Source organism: Mus pahari, chromosome X, assembly GCF_900095145.1.
Source record: "Mus pahari chromosome X, PAHARI_EIJ_v1.1, whole genome shotgun sequence".
Taxonomy (NCBI): Eukaryota; Metazoa; Chordata; class Mammalia; order Rodentia; family Muridae; genus Mus; species Mus pahari.
Genome location: NC_034613.1, coordinates 135,079,968 through 135,088,392, shown reverse-complemented (window position 1 = coordinate 135,088,392; position 8,425 = coordinate 135,079,968).

Below are 8,425 nucleotides of genomic sequence, written 5' to 3'. Positions count from 1 at the left end.
GTTTATCACCAAAAGAAGTCAGGACTGGAACTCAAGCAGGTCAGAAAGCAGGAGCTGATGCAGAAGCCATGGAGGGATGTTCTTTACTGGCTTGCTCAGTCCACTCTCTTATAGAACCCAAGACTACCAGCCCAGAGATGGCACCACCCACAAGGGGCCCTCCCCCCTTGATCACTAATTGAGAAAATGCCTTACAGCTGGATCTCATGGAGGTACTTCCCCAACTGAAGCTCCTTTCTCTGTGATAACTCCAGCTGTGTCAAGTTGACACAAAGCTATCCAGTACAAGGACCAAGGGCCTTCCCTCCCATTGATTCCAGACAAGGCTACATATGCCTATATCTGCTACATATTGGCTGGAGCCATGGGTCCCTCCATGTGTACTCTTTGGTTGGTGGTTTAGTCCCTGGGAGCTCTGGGGGTTCCAGTTATTTGATATTGTTGTTTTTCCTATGGGTTGCAATCCTTTTCTGCTCTTTCAGTCCTTCCCCTAACTCTTCCATTGGAGTTCCTGGGCTCAATTCAATGATTGGCTATGTCTGCTTCTGTCAGTCAGATGCTGGTAGAGCCTCTCAGAGGACAGCCATACTAGGCTCACATCTGGGAGCACTTCTTGGCATCAGCAATATTGTTAATACTGTTTGGGTTTGGTATCTGCAGATGGGATGCATGCCAAGGTGTGGCAGCCTTTGGGGGGCCTTTCCTTCAGTCTGCTCCATATTTTTGCCCCTGTGATTCCTTTAGACAAGAACAATTCTGGGTTAAACATTTAGAGATATGTGGGTGGAACCATCCCTTAAGTGGGCGCCATGCCTATGTACTGGTAGTCTCTTCAGGTTCCATCTCCCGTGTGTTGGGTATTTCAGCTAATGTCATCCTCATAGGGTCCTGGAAGTCTCTTGTTTCCCTGACATCTGGGACTTTTTAGTGGTTCCCCATTCCTAACCCTCCCCTGCTACATATTTCTGATCCTGTCCCTTGTTTACCCCTACTTCTCTCTCCCAGGCCCTTCTATCTCTCTACTTCCCATGAATATTTTGTCCCCTCTTCTAAGTAAGATTGAAGCATCCACTTCCTATTAGAAGTGTCCTTTGCCTCATAGAAGTTTTTTTCAATTTTATGAGGTCCCATTTGTCAATTGTTGATCTTAGAGCCTGAGCCATTGGTGTTCTGTTCATGAAATTTTCCTCTGTGCAGATGTGTTTGAGGCTCTTTCCCACTTTCTCTTCTATTAGATTCAGGATATCAGGCTTTATGTTGTGGTCCTTGATCCACTTAGACTTGACTTTGTACAAGGAAATAAAATTGGATCAAATTGCATTCTTCTATATGCTGAATGGCTTGCTGTGGTGAGAGAACTGGGTTCTCACATTGCCAAGTGGTATTGGTTTCTGTTGCTTATGCTCTTGTTATTTGCCTCTCACTATCTGGTTATCTCTGGTGTTAACTGACCTTGCTTTCTCTGACTGTAGCCCATCCCTCTTATGAGCCGGGTTATGTTGGGCTTCCTTGGGTCAGGATGTTGTTAGGTGTGGGAGGGGGTCTGGAGAGCCTGATCTGAGAGGCTGGTTGTGGCAGACCTTCTGAGATTCTAGCTGACTCTGGGTATGGGTGGTATGGGGTGCTGGAGGCAATCGGCTCCTGGTGGAGTTTTGGACTAGAAGGAAGATGTGTCTCTGGAAGGTGGGAGGTTATGTGTCCTCTGGGCCTCAGTGCGGGGAGTCCCAGTTAGGCCAGGTATTGGGGTGGGGAGGATTCACCTGTGAGCCTGTTGGTCTCATAACTCCTGAGTATTAAGCTGTCTCTGGGTGTGGGCAAAGGGGGGCATGCTAGAGCACAGGTTCCGTTCCAGGGCGCAGATGGGAACCCTTTATATTTGTTTTAATAACTGAGTTATCTTATTTAGAAGGAGCCAGAGATATACCCAGGGAGCTGAAGGGGACTGAAGCCCCATACAAGGAACATCAACATGAACCCTCAGAGCTCCTTGGAACTGTACCACCAATCAAAGAAAACACAAGGTGGAACTTGTGGCTCTACCTATATTTGTAGCAGAGGATGGCCTAGTTGGTCATCAATGGGAGGAGAGGCCCTTGGTCCTGTGAAGGCTCTATGCCCCAGTGTAGGGAAATGCCAGGGCCAGGAATGGGAGTGGGTGGGTTGGGGAGCAGGGGGAGGGGGAAGGGGGAAGGGGATAGGGATAGGGGTTTTTTGTAGGGAAATGAGGAGAGGGGGATAACATTTAAAATGTAAATAAAGAAAATATCTAATAAAAAAGAAAGGAAACTTGAGGGATTTGAGTCAAATGTGTAGTACCTCAAATTTCAAAACTTTTTCCAATACATTATGTTGTTCTATTATATTCATTTTGAAAAGTACTTAAACTATTTCAAATACCTAATAACAAAGTATTTATAACATCATATAATCTTAAAGAGTTGGGGATCATGTGAGATTTTTCTTTAAATAAGGATACATAAGTTTGATTTTCATAATCTTGGAATATTTATTACCTAGGTTAGATAAAAGTAATCTAGACCCATGGGACCTAATGTGATTTAAATGTTGAAAACTTCATTCAGATGGATGGATAAGAACAAACAGCGCTAAGCAACAAACAGTCTTAAAAAACTAAAGCACTGTGATGGGAGAAAGGTGTGAATGGAAAATTTGGGGTAAAGATAGCACTAAATTACTTGCCCAAGGCTGATTTCAGACTGACAGTCAGGAATGAAGTATCCACACGATGGTCTTCCTTCTTGGTTTTCTTGTGTTTTGCAAAATGTATCTTGGGTGTCCTAAGTTTCTGGGCTAATATCTGCTTATCAGTGAGTGCATATCTAGTGTGATTGGCTTACCTCACTAAGGATGATATCCTCCAGATACACCCATTTGCCNAAGAATTTCATAAATTCATTGTTTNTAATAGCTGAGTAGNACTCCANTGTGTAAANGTACCACANTTTCTNTATCCATTCNTCTNTTGAGGGACATCTGGGTTCTTTCCAGCTTCTGGCTATTATAAATAAGGCTGCTATGAACATAGTGGAGCATGTGTCCTTATTACCAATTGGAACATCTTCTGGGTATATGCCTAGAAGAGGCTGTAGTCTGAGATTTCCACACCTGGCATTTAACAATTTGATAACACTTAAATTATGAATTGTTTTACTTTCTAACCATTGGCATTCTGGTAGGCTTCCAAAGAACGGTGACTGCTTTTCTTTTTTCTGGAAATTTTACTCCTTGTACAAATTAAATCTGCGGACTTCCAAAAAGCTAGTGGATCCTCCTGTTTTGTTTATTTTAGATGAATAAAACTTCTATCTAGGAAATTGATCAGGCCTTGAAAATACAAAGAATGAAGCTGCAAGCTAGAGGATCATCACGTGAACTCCAAGAATGTATACCAGGAAAACCTGTCTCTAGTTTTGTTGTGGCTCAGCCCTAGCACAGGCTTTTAATCAAGAGTTTTCTGTTTATTGTAAACAATATTAAATAAAGTCAGCCATAGGTCAAGAGACTGAACATGCAGCCAGTTGATGGGGAGCAAATATAGGAAAAAAGCATAGAGAGTGAGGGGAAGTCAGGAGGATGGAGAGATGCATAAGAAGTAGAAAGGAGGGACATTCAGTTGAGGGTTTTAAAGAAATTATGGAAAAGGAGAAGTGGCTTTTTCTTTCTGAGATATCACTTGAGGAAGGTCAGATGAGTGGTTTCTTTGCTTCTCTGAGCCAGCACGCTTTCACCCTAGCATCTGGTGCCTGGTAAAATTTGGTAAAATTGAATGTTTGGAATTTTCTTTTAACAAACAACAGAACGATTGAACTTAGCTTTCTTTACTTGACTAAATATTTTTATTGAATACTCAATAAATTTCAGGAATCAAGCAAGGCATTGGAAATGTATGGCCAATATGGACAGATTGGCACCCTAGCTGTTGTGAATAAGCAGCATATTGGACACTTATAGTCTCACCAAAGTTATAATACCTTAAAAATATATTTTACAGATATCATACCAAAGCCAGAACATCCATGAATAGGACACTCTGACATAACTGATATAGTTGTCATTCTATTCACATTATTTCTGAGAATCCCTGGAAAATTTAGAATTATAGAAAAACATAGGATATGAAGTTTTTTATTAGATATTTTCTTTATTTACATTTCAAATGTTATCCCCTTTCCTTGTTTCCTCTCAGAAAACCCCCTATTCCCTCCCCCTCCCCCTGCTCCCCAACCCACCCACGCCTGCTTCCTGGTCCTGGCATTCCTCTATACTGGGAAATAGAATATTCCAAAGACGAGGGACCTCTCCTCCCATTGATGACTAACTAGGCCATCCTCTGCTACATATGCAGCTGGAGTCATGAGTCCCTCCATGTGTTTTCTTTTATTGGTGGTTTAGTCCCAGGGAGCTCTGGAGGTACTGCTTAGTTCATATTTTGTTCCACCTATAGGATTGCAGACCCCTTCAGCTCCTTGGGTACTTTCTCTAGCTCCGTCATTGGGGACCCTGCGCTCCATCCAATGGATGACTGTGAGCATCCACTTCTGTATTTGCCAGGCACTGGCATAGTCTCACAGAAGACAGCTATATCAGGCTCCAGTCAGCAAAATCTTGTTGGCACATGCAATATTGTCTGGGTTTGGTGATTGTTTATGGGATGGATCTACAGGTAGCACAGTCTCTGGATGGTCATTCCTTCAGTCTCTGCTCAGAAGTTTTTTTTTTTTTTTTTTTCTCTCCAGCTATACTCATAAATGAAAGGATGAAGAGGGAAGACAAAGTAGAGTTGTATAAACTTAGGCTTATTTGCATGTCATAAAAATACAGCCTATTAAATTTCCTTCACTCATTCATCATTTATTTGTTGGAGGTACCACTCAAAAGACAGATGGTTGCCCTGATGGAGTTTATATTCTATTTATGGGAGGAAGATAATAGAAAGATACACAGGCAAAATAATAGCTTGTCAGACTGAAACATAAAGAACAAAAATAAAGCAATCAAGAGTAATATGAGGTGTTGAGGTTTGTGAACTTTGTTTAGATATGAAATTATGGTAAATATCAATGAGGTGATATTTGAATAAAGGATAGAAAGGAATTCTAAGAACTCTTACTCTGAGAAAAGTGACAAGCCACTGGATGAAATTTTGGAGTGCCATGTTATGGGTTAGGTTTTAAAAAAATTAGAAAGGAAATGAGCTGTGCAAGGCAAATGTGCATTCTCTAGACTATTACTTAAATTTCCATAACCTTTCCTACTAAATACTGTGCTATTTTTTTATATCCCAATGCCTAAAGCAAATTAGTATACTGCATGCCAACAACTTAAAAAGCAACAATACCCAAAAGGAAAACTAAAAAGAAATCTATTGCTAAAGTAGTGTCTCTTGCACTTTCAAGGCAACTGTAAAATGCTTACACCACATACAAAGTTTGATTTTTCAGAGAATAATGTTCTGCATTCCAAAGAGATATAAAAATTAATGACCAATGCATACAGAATGGTGGGAATTTGGCCCTACTGACAGCCTTTCCCAATAAACCCCATATTATTTTAACCAGGATTTAATATTATTCTTCAGCATATGATTAGCTACAACTTTAATTGGATGTGACAACTGACAAGAGAATTAAATTGATAAAAATTAAAACTTTAACAATAACATTAAATGGAGTTTAAAATCTCTTACACATTTGACACTACATTAATACCACTTTCAAAAAAATCACTGGAATAAAGGATCTTTGTTAAACTACCAGCTAAGTAAATGCAGGCTTTATATGAAAAATAATACAAGTCTTAGTGCCAGCTATAGACACTGTGAACTAAGGGTACAACTTTATATATCCTTAATGAAACTACCCAATAAATAGTAAAAGTGTAACTCATTATTAGCAAATAAAAATAATTTAAAATATGCCAGAAAAGGAGGCTAGAAACAGCAAGATCAGTCAACTACTGTGACAATTATGTCCTTCATAATTTTTATGGGACTTGGGATAGAATATAGAGCTTCATGTGTTATAGCAAGGAGCTCTAATACCACAGCTTCTGTCCTAGATACTTTCAATGACTTTGCTCCACAATAGCATTTTACTACAGTATATATTCACATAATTTACAGACACAAAGACAGAGCTTCTGTGTCTTTATCGTCTAATTCTAATGGTTTTATTTTCACACATATTCGTGCTAATTTCTTCGGTGTAAACGTACAACATTAGTCATATTGGTAGCTGATGCTTATGTTAATACACTAATCAGTTCAAGTTAGCATAAGTCATAAATGATCTTTAAACTTCTCATGCAAATGGCATTGCCCTTTTCAGATGAAAATTTAGATTGTTAAGCTGGGAATATGGCTCAGTTGGTAAGGTGCTTGCCTTGCAATTATGAGAATCAGATTTTAATTTCATGACCCCTGAATAAAATATTAAAAATTGAGCATGGTGGCATGTGCTTATAATTTCAGTGTTAAGGCTTACTAATCAGTCAGCCAAGCCTAATCACCGAGAAACCCTTCCTTCAACAGCAAGATGGACAGCTCCTGAGAAAGAAAATGCATACTTGCATACACGTGTGGACCCCTATATAAACATGTACCTCACATGTGCTTACAAACCTATAAACGAAAATAGAGAATATTTAAAATGTTCATTAGTATTTTCAAGGTTTTCATATACTTGTTTCTACTCTCTAACAGCCACTGCCTCTACTTCTGAGCTACAACAACAAGGTACTATATATGTAGTTTTCCTCCGTTCTCAAGATACTTTCACAATTTCATTCCTATACCTGCTGAATTTCTACCACGTTTTCTCTATGTGTTTGTAAAACTTAATTCATGCCTCAATGATAAGGCATTTTCTACCTGAACTCATTATCTTGCCCCATAACTTCTTGTGGGACATACCAAATATATTATACATTTTCTATTTTCTTTATAATTCAAGCAGCACATGTGGGCATAATTTAATTTATTAACTGACTGAATGTTTCTTCCAATATTTTTCTTTACACTTTGATCATTTTATTCATGAATACAATGATTATTCAGCATTGAAAGAACCGGAAAGGTATCCTGATGGCAAGACCTTAAACGCTGAGGAGTCCATCTTGCAAATGTGCAAATTCACTTGAAATCAAAGAGCATATATTGATAATGTCACCTAAAATGACTCTGCTCAAAACAACCACCCAGGAAAAATGATTTTTTGGGGGGTATTCAAAGGATAATAAAATTGTGGCCCAAAATGGTAAGGTTCTATCCCTGAACTAGCATCAGAACTTTGTAGTGTCATCCATTGGCATTGTAGTAATGGGTGTTGCAAAATGGAGGGGATCATTGAGTCTTGGACTATAGTTCCAGAGTGTAACTGTGGCAAGGTGTGGCAGGGTTGGAGTCTCCAGAATGAAGTTGTAAGAGACAAGTACTTAAAGTTATGAGGTTGAAGCCTAAACTGCAATGAATGCTTTAGAATGTTAGAGATTTCAGGACCAAGGGATATTCTGTGGAAAGCCACAAGCATGGAGTGTGGCTGTCCCAAAGGAGAAGCTTTGTGTGTTATAGGTGTCAGAATGCAAGATATAGCTAAGTGCCTTGGAACATAGATTCCATCATAAGCCCTAGATTTTAAATATGGTGCTAAAAGATTTGATATTTGCCTTGATCGATTTTAATCCTGTTTTTGGCTCATAATCCCATACGTTACGGAATAAAAATACTTATTTAATGGCATTTTATATTGGGAATAGATAACTTGGTTTTGAATTTTGGGAGCTCTTAATTAAAAGAGTGCCTGTGCCCCAGATGAAACTTGGATGCGAAGTATTAAAATGTTGGGATTATTAAAATTAGTGGGAACTTTTGGTGTTGGACCAACATATTTTGCAATAGGAAATGCCCATGAGTCTATGGGAATGTGGCATAGATTTACCGATTAAATGTGATACCTTTGTCTGCAAAGTTTAGAAAGATTGCCTATAATAGTAAGACTAAATTTACAGTTTGATGGGGTTCGGAATGACTATTCCAAAAATCATTTGAGGTGTTATCTAGATAATCAAGATTACTCTAAATGTGGGCAATACTCTTCTTTTTTTTCCATTTATTTATTTATTATTATTTTCTTTATTTACATTTCAAATGCTATCCAGAAAGTTCCCCATAACCACCTCCCCACCCCTGCTCCCCTACCCACCCACTCCCACTTCTTGGCCCTGGCATTTCCCTGTGCTGGGTCATATAAAGTTTACAAGACCAAGGGGCCTCTCTTCCCAATGATGGCTGATTAGGCCATCTTCTGCTAAATATCAAGCTAGAGACACGAGCTCTGGGGGTACTGGTTAGTTAATATTGTTGTTCCACCTGCAGGGTTGCATCCCCCTTCAGATCCTTGGGTACTTT